General features: G+C 56.2%; 1 protein-coding gene across 3 annotated transcripts in view; it reads left to right on the top strand.

The window, feature by feature from the left end:
- Positions 1-13,611: 13,611 nt before the first annotated feature.
- The window catches only part of FNDC4 (fibronectin type III domain containing 4), a 677,214-nt gene continuing 674,057 nt past the window's right edge, over positions 13,612-16,768 (top strand). For all 3 annotated transcript variants that reach the window (XM_085613311.1, XM_085613312.1, XM_085613315.1), the window contains exon 1: positions 13,612-15,069. The gene's annotated coding sequence lies outside the window, so the exon portion shown is untranslated. The remainder of the gene's footprint in view (positions 15,070-16,768) is intronic.

The following is a 16,768-nucleotide window of genomic DNA, read 5'->3' as shown; positions in this document are numbered from 1 at the left end:
GGTTGCCCTTGTGGGTAACACCTGGGAGTCCGGGGCTTGGGCCTTGTCATGCGGGGAGGGAGCAAGCCCTTCATGTGGCCTGTCCAACACCGACTATAGTCCTCTCACCATGCACTATAGTGCCGGCCACCTAAGCATTGTTGACCGGATGTCTAAATTGACTACTGACTCTCTCTACAAATGTTTTGTCCTTGTTTTTAATGTTTGTTTGTACAGGTATGCATGAGAAGGGAATCCCCCTCTCACACATAGAAAAACGCCTTAGTGAGTGTATCACATAGTCTGTACCACAACACTAAGTCTGTTTTATTTTCACCACACCCTTTTAAAAACGGTCCTGAGGAAAGCCAGAATACTCTAAGGCACTGGCTGAAACATGTCGACCATCTGAAGGACGCAGGGGGCAGTAACTTTCCACCCTTACACGTCCTGTAGCCTTACTTTTAACCGCTGGTGTCGGCCCAGTTATTAAAATTTAATTTACCCTTGGGTACTGGGACCACCACCAAGCCGTTTTAAATCACAATTCACCCAACCTCACTGCACTCTCAGCAATATACCAGCTCCGCTGTAATCAGGCGTCGTAGCACACCCGGGACATACTAGGTGTCACTGGGTGGGCCCGATGATGAAGCATGCCACCAACTAGGTTGGTGGGTGAGGGCTTCATGAATACACCTACAAGGTGTCTGTGACAGAACTACTTTGAGTACTGCATCACTTTGGTCAACTTAAGCTAGTCATCTCATCCACAGATACCAGGGAGAGCTGAGCCATGACATCTCATCCACCGATACCAGTGAGAACTGAGCCATGACATCTCATCCACAGATACCAGAGAGAGCTGAGCCATGACATCTCGTCCACAGATACCAGGGAGAGCTGAGCCATGACATCTCAACCACAGATACACAGATACCAGAGAGAGCTGAGCCATAACATCCCATCCACAGACACACGGATACCAGATAGATTTGAGCCATGACCTCTCATCCACAGATACCAGCGAGAGCTGAGCCATGACATCTCATCCACAGATACCAGGGAGAGCTGAGCCGTGACATCTCATCCACAGATACCAGGGAGAGCTGAGCCGTGACATCTCATCCACAGATACCAGGGAGAGCTGAGCCGTGACATCTCATCCACAGATACCAGGGAGAACTGAGCCATGACATCTCATCCACAGATACCAGCGAGAGCTGAGCCATGACATCTCATCCACAGATACCAGGGAGAGCTGAGCCATGACATCTCATCCACCGATACCAGGGAGAGCTGAGCCATGACATCTCATCCACCGATACCAGGGAGAGCTGAGTCATGACATCTCATCCACAGATACCAGAGAGACCTGAGCCATGACATCTAATCCACAGATACCAGGGAGAGCTGAGCCATGACATCTCATCCACTGATACCAGGGAGAGCTGAGCCATTACATCTCATCCACAGATACCAAGGAGAGCTGAGCCATGAAATCTCATCCACAGATACCAGGGAGAGCTGAGCCATGACATCTCATCCACAGATACACGGACACCAGGGAGACCTGAGCCATGGCATATCATCCACAGATACCAGGGAGAGCTGAGCCGTGACATCTCATCTACAGATACCAGGGTGAGCTGAGCCATGACATCTCATCCACAGATACCAGGGAGAGCTGAGCCATGACATCTCATCCACAGATACCAGGGACAGCTGAACCCTGACATCTCATCCACAGAGACCAGCAAGAGCTGAGCCATGACATCTCATCCACAGATACCAAGGAGAGCTGAGCCGTGACATCTCATCCACATACCAGGGAGATCTGAGCCATGACATCTCACCACAGGGAGAGCTGAGCCATGACATCTCATCCACAGATACCAGGGAGAGCTGAGCCATGACATCTCATCCACAGATACCAAAGAGACCTGAGCCATGACATCTCATTCACAGATACCAGGGAGAGCTGAGCCATGATATCTCATCCACAGAACAGATACCAGGGAGAGCTGAGCCATGACATCTCATCTACAGATACCAGGGAGAGCTGAGCCATGACATCTCATCCACCGATACCAGGGAGAGCTGAGCCATGACATCTCATCCACCGATACCAGGGAGAGCTGAGCCATTACATCTCATCCACAGATACCAGAGAGACCTGAGCCATGACATCTCATCCACAGATACCAGGGAGAGCTGAGCCATGACATCTCATACACGGACACCAGGGAGAGCTGAGCCATGGCATATCATCCACAGATACCAGGGAGAGCTGAGCCATGACATCTCATCTACAGATAACAGGGAGAGCTGAGCCGTGACATCTCATCCACAGGTACCAGAGAGAGCTGAGCCATGACATATCATCCACAGATACCAGGGAGAGCTGAGCAATGACATCTCATCCACAGATACCAGGGAGAGCTGAGCCATGACATCTCATCCACAGATACCAGGGAGAGCTGAGCCATGACATCTCATCCACAGATACCAGGGAGAGCTAAGCCATGACATCTCATCCACCGATACCAGGGAGAGCTGAGCCATGACATCTCATCCACCGATACCAGGGAGAGCTGAGCTATGACATTTCATCCACAGATACCAGAGAGACCTGAGCCATGACATCTCATCCACAGATACCAGGGAGAGCTGAGCCATGACATCTCATCCACCACCGATACCAGTGAGAGCTGAGCCATGACATCTCATCCACAGATACCAAGGAGAGCTGAGCCATGACATCTCATCCACAGATACACGGACACCAGGGAGAGCTGAGCCATGGCATATCATCCACAGATACCAGGGATAGCTGAGCCGTGACATCTCATCTACAGATAACAGGGAGAGCTGATCCATGACATATCATCCACAGATACCAGGGAGAGCTGAGCCATGACATATCGTCCACAGATACCAGGGAGAGCTGAGCCATGACATCTCATCCTCAGATACCAGGGAGAGCTGGGCCATGACATATCATCCACCGGTACCAAGGAGAGCTGAGCCATGAAATCTCATCCACAGATACCAGGGAGAGCTGAGCTATGACATCTCATCCACAGATACACAGACACCAGGGAGAGCTGAGCCATGGCATATCATCCACAGATACCAGGGAGAGCTGAACCATGACATCTCATCCACAGATACACGGATACAAGGGAGAGCTGAGCCATGACATATCATCCACAGATACCAGGGAGAGCTGAGCCATGACATCTCATCCACAGATACCAGGGAGAGCTGAGCCATGACATCTCATCCACAGATACCAGAGAGACCTGAGCCATGACATCTCATCCACCGATACCAGGGAGAGCTGAGCCATGACATCTCATCCACCGATACCAGGGAGAGCTGAGCCATGACATCTCATCCACAGATACCAGGGAGAGCTGAGCCATGACATCTCATCCACCGATACCAGGGAGAGCTGAGCCATGACATCTCATCCACAGATACCAAGGAGACCTGAGCCATGACATCTCATCCACCGATACCAGGGAGAGCTGAGCCATGACATCTCATCCACCGATACCAGGGAGAGCTGAGCCATGCCATCTCATCCACAGATACAAAGGAGAGCTGAGCCATGACATCTCATCCACAGATACCAGGGAGAGCTGAGCCATGACATCTCATCCACAGATACCAGGGAGAGCTGAGCCATGACATCTCATCCACCGATACTAGGGAGAGCTGAGCCATGACATCTCATCCACCGATACCAGGGAGAGCTGAGCCATGACATCTCATCCACAGATACCAAGGAGAGCTGAGCCATGACATCTCATCCACAGATACACGGACACCAGGGAGAGCTGAGCCATGGCATATCATCCACAGATACCAGGGAGAGCTGAGCCATGACATCTCATCTACAGATAACAGGGAGAGCTGAGCCATGACATCTCATCCACAGATACCAGGGAGAGCTGAGCCATGACATATCATCCACAGATACCAGGGAGAGCTGAGACATGACATCTCATCCACAGATACCAGGGAGAGCTGAGCCATGACATCTCATCCACCGATACCTGGGAGAGCTGAGCCATGACATCTCATCCACAGATACCAGGGAGAGCTGAGCCATGACATATCTTCCACAGGTACACGGACACCAGGGAGAGCTGAGCCATGACATCTAATCCACAGATACCAGGGAGAGCTGAGCCATGACATCTCATCCACAGATACATGGATACCAGGGAGAGCTGAGCCATGACATATCATCCACAGGTACCAAGAGAGCTGAGCCGTGACATCTCATCCAAGCCTGCTGGGTCTTCAGGGACACGTCAGTGTGACCAAGGTTCTGTCACTGATCAAGTAGGTGGAGCACTGTTTGATGAGGACCCCCCGACAATGGTGGGAAAGTGCACCAATGCACAGCTTTAATGGGACTCTTGGTCCTAAATCATGCTTTTTCTGCATGTCTGTATGTATCTATTTTGGTGTGCTCGTATATGGTTATGTCTGTGTGGTTGAGTGTTTGTGTATGTGTTTGTGTGCATGCACATATGTGCATGTATTTGATCGTCTGATTATGTCTGAAAATGTTTTTGTCTGTGTTTCTGAGTGTTTGTGAGGATATGTGTATGTTTGTTTGTGGACATGTTTGTTTTGATACTGATTCTATCTGAGAATGTTTGTGGATGTGTGTCTTTGACTGCTGTTGTGTGATTATGTCTGGGAATGTTTGTGTTTGTGTGTGTTTGCCTGTGTGCCCATGTGTGTGTGTATTTGATCGTGTGATTCTGTCAGAGAATTATTTTGTCTATGTTTCTGTGTGTTTGTGTGTTTTGTAAAGTGTGATTCTGTCTGAAAATGTGTGTGTGTTTCACTGTGGTTGTGTGATTCTATCTGGGAATGTTTGTGTACATGTGTGTGTTTGTGCACATGTGTGTATTTGTTTATGTGATTCTGTCAGAGAATATATGTGTGTGTATGTGTGTGTGCATGTGTGTGTGTGTGTGGACTGTGGTCGTGTGATTCTGACTGAGAATGTTTGTGCATGTGTGTGTATTTATATGTGTATCTGTTTGTGTGTGTGTGTATGTGTGTGACTGAGGCAGTGTGATTCTGCCTGAGAATCTTTAGGTTGGTTTGTGTTTCTGTATGTATATTTATGTGTGTGTATATGTGTGTGACTGTAGTCATGTGATTCTGCCTGAGAATGGTTGTGTTTCTATGTGTGTGTGCATACATGCCCTTGTGTGTGTGAGGCTGTGGTTATCTGATTCTGTCTGAGAATGGCTGTGTTTCTGTGTGTGGGGGGTGGGTGTATGTTCATGTGTGACGATGGTTGAGAGAGTCTGCCTGAGAATGGTTGTGTGTGTGTGTGTGTGTGTGTGTGTGTGTGTGCATGCGTACATGTGTGTGTGTGTGTGTGTGTGTGTGTGTGTGTGTGTGTGTGTGTGAGAGAGACTGTGGTCATCTGATTCTGCCTGAGAATGATTTTGTTTCTGTGTGTGTGTGTGTGCGCGTATGTGCATGTATTTGATTGTGTGATTCTGTCTGAAAATGTCTTTGTGTGTTTTTTTGTGTGTTTATGAGACTATGTGTATGTTTGTGTGTGCGCTTATACGTGTTTTTGGTCCTGTGATTCTATCTGAGAATGTTTCTGTGTGTCTATTTGTGAGACCGACCTCACGGCGTTACCTCTCCATCATCCAGCCAACCTGCAACCACCCTCAAGACACGACATCTCCGACTCCGGCCGCCCCAGCCACCCCCGATCCGCGGGCCGGCCAGAGGCCTGACAGACTCAACACCCTACCACGCATGCCCAACCGAGGGAGCGGGAACCCTCGAGCCAGACCCAGAGGCGCCAGCCCAGTCACACCTCGGGTCGCCTTCCCCGGGAGGACTCAATCGGCCACCAGGCCCCTGGGGAGCAGGCGCCTCCCCTATCGAGCGTCTGGGGTCCCTCCCAGACCCACCTGAAAAGACCAAAGAAGTGAGCGGCAGGAAATCCCGCCGGACCCCCTCCGTCACCCCAGTCCCCCCTCTGCGAGCACTCCGGACTTCAAAGAACCAGCGGAGTATAACAAGGGGTGCCGGAGAAACGAGGACAGAGAAGACCTGGAACCATCTGAGCCTGCTGGCGCTGTCGCGGCTCCTGAACGCTGAAGTCACCTGGGCCTGCTGAGTGACTCGCGGCCTCTCGCTATTGAACCATCTGAGCCCTGCGGACGAAGTCGCGGCTCCCGAACACTGAACCACCTAGGCCTGCTGAGTGACTCGCGGCCCCCAGCTATTGAACCATCGGAGCCCTGCTGACGGAATCGCGGCTCCCGAACTCTGACCACCTGTGCCTGCTGAGAGACTCGCGGCGCTCCCCTTGAGGACGACTCGGTAAGAGATCGCCCAGAGACACGACACCCTCCAGCTCGAGGATTGTGAGCTTCCGCAGGGTATTTCGCAGAGACACTATCTTGAAAGACTGTCCCGCTACCCCCATTCCCCACGACCGATTTGTGGTACCGTGTGCCACTGCTGTACTGCTTGCCTTTTGGATCATAAAGATCCCTTGAAATCATCGATAAAAGAACCTATCGTCCTACAAAGAATACGTGTGGTGTCACTCTGTTCGTAGTGCATCTCAGGGTGTGCGCGCCGGGTTCGGCTTACTTGGGAGAGGTGGGTCAAAGGGGTGGGCAAGACGTGTATCGAACCCCCCTCCGGCGAACGCCTTTCTAACATTTGGTGGCAGCGACGGGATCCGAGCCGACACCGAAAGAGAGCGTGCAGTGAACGACTGACGCACTACGAAACAGAGATGGAAGGAGAAACCTCCCTGGGTGCCGCAGGTACCGAAGTAAGCTCACCGTTCCGAGAGGATCAATTGGACTATTACACGCATAGAGAATTAAAACAGTTTTGCAAAGACCTTGGCATCGCTACCACCGGACTAAGCACAAAGGAAGACTTCCAGAAAGTACTGAAAGCCTGGGTCGAGACGGGGGCGCCCCCGACCCAAACGGAAGGGGATTCTACCCATGAACCACCAAGCATCCCGGCGAGAAACAACGGGCCAGAGGGGAACCTGTCCCCCGAGGAACTAGCGGACCGAGAGAGAAGCCGCAACCACGAACTTGAACTGGCAAAACTAAAAATCGAGGGAGCGATAAAACTGGCAGAGAAGAAGTTAGCCGTCGAGCAGTTACGGCTACAAGGGGAACTCGAAGAGAAGAGACTCCAAAGGGAGCACGACGAAAAGAAACTCCAGCTAGAACATGAACGCGGCCTGAAGGAGATTGAGTGGCGGGCTAGAAACGAAAAGTCACAGCCACCCGGGAATCCACCGTCCGCTCCCACTGGGGAAACCAAAGTTCACATCCCCAAGGATGTGGTAAAGGAGTATTATAAGAACGATGATATCCAGCAGTGGTTTAAGGCCTACGAAGTCGCCATGACCTCTCACCGAGTCCCGCAAAAGGATTGGGGGGCTGGCCTATGGGGCCGTTTCTTAAGCGTAGGAAGAGACATTCTGCTAGATCTGCCCTCCACGGTCATGAACTCCTACAGCCACATGAAGGAAGCCCTCGTGGGCCGGTACGGACTCACCCCCGAAATGTACCGACAACGGTTCCGAGATTGCAAGAAGATACCGGGCACCACGTGGGTAGAATACGTGAACTTTTACAGCCGAGCCTTGGACGGGTGGATCAAGGGCAGCAAGGTCTCCACCTTCGAAGAACTGTTCGATCTGATTGCCTGGGAACATTTAGCGGCCAATTGCTTTATAGAACTGCGCCAGCATCTCCTGGACAGTAAACTCACCGACCCTCGGAAGCTGGCCGCTGAGGCTGATCGTTGGGTGAACACCCGGCCACCCGGGGCCCCGTGAGGGACTACGGCCGCCACAGTCAGGGTCCCCCCCGCCAGAGGGGCGGAGGGAACCACGGCCGACCAAGAGACTTCCCCGGGGGGTCCTCAACCAGCCCCCCCAGCAGCCCACCAGCGGCGGGTTCAGCACAGCCCCCAGCAAGCACCGGAGCCCCAGGACGACCAGGTCCACGAGCTAGGATCACCTGCTTCCGCTGCCAGCAGCCCGGACACTACGCCAATGACCCCCAGTGTCCCCAGTATCAGCGAACCACAACGACCAACCCCACGGCCCGGCAGATGGCCTCCGTGGCTCTGGGGGAAGAGATGGAAGACTCCGAGGAATGGGAACCGGCGGCCATGGCCCTGGGCTCCCCTGGTGATCGAGAAATGGTCCCCGGGACACCCTTGCCCACCAACACAGAAAAATACCGACAGCGGGTGACCATCAACGGCCACCGAGTCGAGGGCCTTCGCGACACCGGGGCGAGTGTCACCGCGGTCCACTGCAGCCTAATTTCAGAAGACCAGATCCGAACCGGGGCCCTCTGTCCGGTCTTATCCTCCGACAATTCTGAGAGCCTCTGCCAGAGGGCGCTGGTGCCCTTCGAGTGGGGAGGGGTCTCCGGAGAACTGAAGGTAGCGGTCCGGACCTCGCAGCCCGTAGACTGCCTCCTGGGCAACGACCTGGAGAGTTCCCCGTGGAGGCAAGTAGAACGAAGAGCCCACCTGGAGATGATGGGCCTACCAGAATGGGTCTGCGCCACCACGCGCTCCATGACCGCACGAGTGCCTCCCTCCAAGGGCGGTGAAGCCCTCTTACCGAACACTATCCCCGAGAGCCGGGACCCCCTACCAGAAGCAGACAACCCTCCTTCCGAGGGAGAAGGAGCCACTAACCCAGGGGAAGGACCGGAACCTTCCGCCCCAGAGGCCCCGACGGAACTCGAAGAACTGCCCGAGTTGGCCCAGTGGCGCTGCGAAGGGGGGCCCTCCCGCGAAGAGTTCTGCCAGGAACAGACCACCTGCCCCTCTCTCGAGGGACTTAGACAACAAGCCGAGGCCCAGGCCGCCGGTGACCGAACCGGAACCCATTGGATCTATTGGGACAATGGCCTCCTATACAGCGAGCAAAAGTCCGCCGAGCTAGGCGCAGCACGAGTACTGGTGGTACCCCTGCGGGTCCGGAGCCTCCTCCTGGGCCTGGCCCACGATGTACCCTTGGCAGGACACTTAGGCCAAGACAAGACATACCAGCGATTGGTGACCCACTTCTATTGGCCCAAGATGCGAGCGAATGTAGAAGCACACTGCAAGTCCTGCCTCACGTGCCAGGGCAGTGGGAAGAGTGGCGGAAAACGCAAAGCTCCCTTACAACCGTTCCCCGTTGTGAGTACCCCATTCAAGCGGGTCGGCATCGACATCGTGGGACCCCTGGATCCGAAGACCGCCCAGGGCCACAGATTCATCCTTGTCCTGGTGGACCATGCCACCCGCTACCCCGAGGCCATCCCCCTCCGCACCGTGACGGCTCCCGTGGTGGGCCGGGCTCTCATGGGGATCTTCTCCCGTGTCGGATTTCCCCGCGAGGTTGTGAGTGATCGCGGCATTAACTTTATATCCCGCTACATGAAGTCCCTGTGGCAGCAGTGCGGAGTCACGTATAAGTTCACGGCCCCCTACCACCCCCAGGGCAACGGCCTAGTGGAACGCTTCAACCGAACCCTGAAGGGAATGATCCTGGGCCTCGAAGAGCCCCTGCGCCGGAAATGGGATGTCCTCCTCCCTTGCCTCCTGTTCGCATACCGAGAAGTCCCCCAAAAGTCTCTGGGGTTCAGCCCCTTCGAACTACTGTACGGACATCCCGTCCGAGGGCCCCTGAGCCTGGTCAAAGAGGGCTGGGAGACAAGCCCCCGGGGGACACCCCCTGATGTGTTCCGCTACATCCTGGCGCTCCGCAACCAGACGAGGAAGTTTAGAGAACTTGCAGAGGCTAACCTCGAGGCCAGCCAAGAAGAAATGAAGCGCTGGTATGACCAGAACGCAACCCTGGTCGAGTTCCAGCCGGGCCAGCAGGTTTGGGTCATGGCTCCGGTGAAACCCTGCGCCCTACAAGATAAATGGACTGGTCCCTTCAAGGTGGTCGAGCGGAAGAGCCAGGTCACGTATCTGGTCGACGTACAGTCCCCACGGAACCCCCTCCGGGTCCTCCACGTGAACCGTCTCAAGCCCCATTTTGTAAGGACGGAATTAAGTTTGCTACTGGCCACCGATGATGGGGCGGAAGAGGACACCGAACCCCTGCCCGATCTCCTGTGCACGAAAGAACTGGACGGTTCCGTGGAGGGAGTGAAACTGTCGACCACCCTCACTCCCCAGCAGGCCGACGACTGCCGCCAGCTGCTCAGACAATTCGCAGACCTCTTCTCTCTCATTCCAAGGGTTACCAACTGGTGTGTCCACGACGTGGACACCGGCGACATCCCGCCTGTGAGACACCGAGCCTACCGGGTGCCTGACCGGGTCCGCACCTGCATCAAGACCGAGGTACAGAAGATGCTCACCCTGGGAGTAATCGAACCCTCCGACAGCCCCTGGGCCAGCCCGGTGGTTCTGGTCCCGAAGGCGGCTTCCCCAGGGGTCGCCCCCGAACTAAGATTCTGTGTGGACTATCGGGGGCTCAATGCGGTCACCCGCGCAGACGCTCACCCCATTCCCCGAGCCGACGAGCTCATCGACCGCCTGGGGGCCGCCCGGTTCCTCAGCACTTTCGACCTGACCTGCGGATACTGGCAGATTGCTCTCACGGAAGGAGCGAAAGAGCGCTCTGCCTTCTCCACGCCAGATGGCCACTACCGCTTCAGGGTCATGCCGTTCGGAATGAAAAACGCCCCAGCCACGTTCCAGCGGTTGGTGAACAAGGTCCTGGCCGGACTCGAGGAGTTCAGCGCAGCGTACCTTGACGACATCGCCGTATTCAGCTCTCAATGGCACGAGCATCTCCAGCACCTCCAACAAGTACTAATGGCCCTGCGCCAAGCAGGCCTAACAGTGAAAGACAGCAAATGCCAGCTCGGGCAAGGCTCCGTGGTCTACCTGGGGCATCAGGTGGGCAGCGGCCAGGTCACCCCTCTCCAGTCGAAGATCGACGCCATCAAGTCCTGGGAGCCCCCCACCACGCAGACAGAGGTTCGGGCCTTCCTGGGCCTTACGGGGTACTACCGGAGGTTCATTAAAAATTATGGTAGTATCGCAGGGCCCCTCACAGAGTTGACCTCCACAAAGCTCCTGCAGAAGGTGCAGTGGACCACCCCATGCCAGCAGGCGTTCGACGCCTTGAAAACCGCCATGTGCACCGCTCCCGTACTCAAGGCCCCCGACTACTCCCAAGAGTTTTTGGTCCAGACCGACGCATCCGAACACGGCATCGGGGCCGTGCTCTCGCAGTTCGACGACAAGGGCATTGATCAGCCCATAGCCTTCATCAGCCGAAGGCTGCTGCCGAGAGAGCAGCGTTGGAGTACTATAGAGCGAGAGACCTTTGCCGTAGTCTGGGCCCTCAAGAAACTGCGGCCCTACTTGTTCGGAACCCATTTTCGAGTACAGACGGACCACCGGCCCTTGCAGTGGCTAATGTGGATGAGGGGGGAGAACCCCAAGCTACTACGATGGTCCATCTCTCTCCAAGGGATGGATTTCACTGTCGAACATCGCCCCGGGACGGATCATGCCAACGCCGACGGCCTGTCCCGGTTCTTCCGCTTCGGCGAGGAGAACCCCCCAGTGGATGGGTAGTTCTCCACGCCTTTCAGCTGGGGGGGACGCATGTGAGACCGGCCTCACGGCGTTACCTCTCCATCATCCAGCCAACCTGCAACCACCCTCAAGACACGACATCTCCGACTCCGGCCGCCCCAGCCACCCCCGATCCGCGGGCCGGCCAGAGGCCTGACAGACTCAACACCCTACCACACATGCCCAACCGAGGGAGCGGGAACCCTCGAGCCAGACCCAGAGGCGCCAGCCCAGTCACACCTCGGGTCGCCTTCCCCGGGAGTACTCAATCGGCCACCAGGCCCCTGGGGAGCAGGCGCCTCCCCTATCGAGCGTCTGGGGTCCCTCCCAGACCCACCTGAAAAGACCAAAGAAGTGAGCGGCAGGAAATCCCGCCAGACCCCCTCCGTCACCCCAGTCCCCCCTCTGCGAGCACTCCGGACTTCAAAGAACCAGCGGAGTATAACAAGGGGTGCCGGAGAAACGAGGACAGAGAAGACCTGGAACCATCTGAGCCTGCTGACGCTGTCGCGGCTCCTGAACGCTGAAGTCACCTGGGCCTGCTGAGTGACTCGCGGCCTCTCGCTATTGAACCATCTGAGCCCTGCGGACGAAGTCGCGGCTCCCGAACACTGAACCACCTAGGCCTGCTGAGTGACTCGCGGCCCCCAGCTATTGAACCATCGGAGCCCTGCTGACGGAATCGCGGCTCCCGAACTCCGACCACCTGTGCCTGCTGAGAGACTCGTGGCGCTCCCGTTGAGGACGACTCGGTAAGAGATCGCCCAGAGACACGACACCCTCCAGCTCGAGGATTGTGAGCTTCCGCAGGGTATTTCGCAGAGACACTATCTTGAAAGACTGTCCCGCTACCCCCATTCCCCACGACCGATTTGTGGTACCGTGTGCCACTGCTGTACTGCTTGCCTTTTGGATCATAAAGATCCCTTGAAATCATCGATAAAAGAACCTATCGTCCTACAAAGAATACGTGTGGTGTCACTCTGTTCGTAGTGCATCTCAGGGTGTGCGCGCCGGGTTCGGCTTACTTGGGAGAGGTGGGTCAAAGGGGTGGGCAAGACGTGTATCAAACCCCCCTCCGGCGAACGCCTTTCTAACACTATTTGACTGTTGTGTGATTTTATCTGAGAATGTTTGTGTGCATGTGTGCATTTATGTGTTTGTATGTGTTTTTCTGTGTGTTTGTGTGTGACTGAGGCAGTCTGATTCTGACTGAGAATCTGCTGGTTTGTCTGTCTTTTTGTGTGTGTATTTATTTGTGTATGTGGGGGGTGGGTGTGTGTTTGTATGTTTGTGACTTATTGAGTGGCTCTGCCTGAGAATGGATGTGTGTGTGTGCATGTATGTGCGTGTGTGTGTGTTTGTGAGAGACTGTGGTTTTGTGATTCTGCCTGAGAATGGCTGTGTATGTGAGTGTGTGGGTGTGTGTGTGTGTGCGTTTGTGTGTGTGTTTGTTTCTGCTTGTGAATAATTGTGTATGTCTATGTTTCTGTGTGTGTGACTGCGGTTGTGTATGTGTGTGTGTGTGTGTGTGTGCTTGTGGTCATCTGATTCTGTCTCTGAATGGTTGTGTTTCTGTGTGTGGGTGTGCGCGTGCGTGCGTGTGAGACTTTGGTCGTCTGATTCTGCCTGAGAATGTATGTGTGTGTGTGTTTGTTTCTGCTTGAGAATATTTGTGTATGTCTGTGTTTCTGTGTGTGTGACTGCGGTTGTGTGATTCTGCCTGAGAATGGTTGTGTTTCTGTGTGTGGTGGGGGGGCACTGTAGTCGCGTGATTCTGCATAAGAATGTTTGTGTGTGTGTGTGTTTCTGTGTGTGTGCCAGGAGCACGTGCAGAAGGCACAGATCAGCGCCCCTCTCTCTCGTGCGCAGCGCTCAGACTGCGGGGATGTGTTGCGGGCGCCTCCGAGGGCTGCACCCCTTTAAGAGGCCTCAGCTCGGCCCCTTCAGAGTGACATCAGCCCGCCTCCTGCTCCACCAGCCGGGCTCTCAGCTGTCCGCCTGACTCCTGCTCCCACTGCCTGCTCGCTGATCCACCAGCGAGGCGCTTGACAGTGCCAGCCTCTCTGCCCTCACAGACCACCGCAGGGACAGACCGCCTGCTCCCTCGCCCCCTCTATGCCGTTCCAGAACTGCAGCAGCATCAGCCTGTCAGCTCCACCGCCGCACTCCACAGACCCGCAGCAGGTGGCCCGTGCTCCCTCGGCCCCTCTGCCCTCACAGACCCGCTGCAGCAGCCTGTCAGATCCACCACCCGGCGCTAGAGACCCGCGGCAGGTGGTCCGTGCCCCCTCGGCCCCTCCGTCCTCACAGACCCGCTGCAGCAGCCTGTCGGCTCCACCTCCTTCCTCTACAGACCCGCAGCAGGTGGCCCCTACCCCCCTCTGCCCTCACAGACCCGCTGCAGCAGCCTGTCCGCGTCGCCCCCCTCACAGACCCGCAGGTGCCCCCGGCAGGAGCTGGTCCGTCGGGCACGTTCCTGGAACCCTGACGATGCCCACGCCTGACATGCTCAAGGCGACAGATCTGTACTGCGCCGCGCAGCGGTAGGGTGCCAGGCTGGTGCCCAGGTTGCACGCCTGGCACAGACTGCGTCCTCGGCCGGGGGTAGGATGCCGCTTGGAGATCTGGGACTGCCCGGGTGGCACCGGGGGACTGAGAGCAGGACTGCCAAGCGGGTCTGCAGAAAGACAAGCTGTGTCAGGTGTCTGAGCCCATCACAGGGCACGGGGTACTGAGCGTGCGTACAGTGCCAGGAGGTGGATAAGGAGGCGGGCATTGGGGCCTGCGGAGACAAGCTGCTTCAGGGGGGCTGTGCCCTTCACAAGGCACTGAGGAGCGAGCAGTGCCAGGAGTCGGAAAAGAGAGAGTCACTGGAGACACAGCGCCAATGGGTATGTGGCGTTCTCAAGGCACTATGGACTAAGAAGACTGACAGTGCCGGGGGTGGGCAAGGAGAGGACTGCTAGACCCTGCTGAGACAAGCCGCGCCAAAGGGCTTTGGCATTCTCAGGGCACTGGGACTGAGGATACGAACACTGCCAGGGGGTCGGTGAGGAGATCGGCATTTGAAAACTGCGAAAACATAGCGCCTCGGGTCTTTGGCGTTCACACGGCACTTGGGACTGAGGAGACGAACAGTGCCAGGGAGTCTGGGCCCTTTGGCTGTAAGGCACAAGAACCCCAAGGGGGCTCCCAGGGGTCCACAGCGAGGAGCAGGCCCTGGGGTCAGAGGGGATCCCCTCGACTGGGCTACTAGCGGAGACAGCGCCTCTTCGGGGGTCTTAGCTGAGCGCCGACGGGAGTCTGTGACAACGACACTACTACGGGACTGAAGACAGACAGCACCCCCCCCCCTCCCCCCTACTTAGCCTGAGGGGGGTCAGGCCGAAGCAGCAGGGGAGGAGGAACCCGCCCACCCCGGAGCGTGCAGCGAAGGTGAGGGGCTGGGGAAGCGGCGAGGGGTGTGAGGGTGGTGGTGTGGGGGGGAAGTAGAGCAGAAGGAATGTAGTGGCACAGATGAGAGCTGCGCGGAGGGGGCAGGGAGAGGGACGTTCATCTGGAAACACTGGCGCTTCACCGTGCCCAGCCCTGCGGGCGAGGGTGGCAGCCCTGGCCTCTCACAGAGCAGCCTGGTATACCCAGGGGTGAGGGCACACGGGCAGCCTTGGGTAGAGCCGAACCAGGGACTGGCACACACACCCAGGCAAGAGCACACGGGCAGCCTTGGGTAGAACCAGGAGCCTGGCATTGACAGGTGAGGGTACACAGGCAGTCTTGGGTAAAACCAGGTGCCTGGCATACACAGAGGTCAGGGCACACAGGTGGCCTTGGGTAGAACCAGGGCTTGGCATACACAGATGTAACGGCACACGGGCAGCCCTGGGTAGAACCAGGGCTTGGCATACACAGAGGCGAGGACACACATGCAGTCTTGGGTAGAACCATGGGCCTGGCATACACAGAGGTGAGGGCACATAGGCAGCCTTGGGTAGAACCAGAAGACACACAATTGATGGACGGAATGCAGAACAAATCAAAACATTCACCCTCATTCAAGAGATCTGGGTTCTTTTGCCCATCACGCCACCCCAGTTTAGACCTATCCATATGCAAATCAGTCTTGACCCTGTGCCTCATGGGAACAGTCCAGCTCGAACTGCCAAGCCAGGTCCTCCCTAGACCGGAAACAAGCATCCTAGGACCGGTTTCAGGGTTTCACCCCCAGTTATGAGTTCTGGTTCAGGGAAGACCTGACTTGGCAGTTCAGGCCGGACTGTTCCCATGAGGCACAAGAACCAGGGCCTGGCATACACAGAGGTGTGGGCACACAGGCAGCCTTGGGTAGAACCAGGGCCTGGCATACACAGAGGTGAGGACACATTGGCACTCTTGGGTAGAACCAGGAACCTGGCATAGACAGAGGAGAGGGCATACAGTCAGCCCTTGGTAGAACCAGGTCCTGGCACACACAGAGGTGAGGGCATACAGGCAGCCTTGGGTAGGATCAGGAGCTTGGCATACACAGAGGTGAGGGCACACAGGCAGCTTGGGTATAACCACGGCCTAGCATAGACGGAGGCGAGGGCACACAGCCAGCCTTGGGTAGAACCAGGAATCTGACATAGACAGAGGTGAGGGCACTCATGCAGCCTTGGGTAGAACCAGGGCCTGGCATACACAGAGACGAGGGCACACAGGCAGCCTTGGGTAGAACCAGGGCATGGCATACACAAAGGGATGTGCACACGGGCAGCCTTGGGTAGAACCAGGGCTTGGCATACACAGAGACGAGGGCACACAGGCAGCCTTGGGTAGAACCAGTGCATGGCATACACAAAGGGATGGGCACACGGGCAGCCTTGGGTAGAACCAGGGCATGGCATACACAGAGGCGAGGGCACACAGGCAGCCATGGGTGGAACCAGGAACCTGGCATACACAGAGGCGAGGGCACACAGCAGCCGTGGGTAGAGCTGAACTAGTGACTGGCACACACACCTAGGCAAGGGCACACAAGCAGCCTTGAGTAGTACCAGGGCCTGACACACACAGAGGTGATGGCACACAGGCAGCCGTGGGTAGAACCAGGGTCTGGCGTACACAGAGGCGAGGGCACATGGGCAGTCTTGGGTAG

The sequence above is a fragment of the Triturus cristatus genome, chromosome 6 (genome assembly GCF_964204655.1).
Source record: "Triturus cristatus chromosome 6, aTriCri1.1, whole genome shotgun sequence".
In the NCBI taxonomy this organism is placed as follows: Eukaryota; Metazoa; Chordata; class Amphibia; order Caudata; family Salamandridae; genus Triturus; species Triturus cristatus.
The sequence above is the reverse complement of the archived record's forward strand: the minus strand, read 5'-3'. Positions and strand labels throughout refer to the sequence as shown.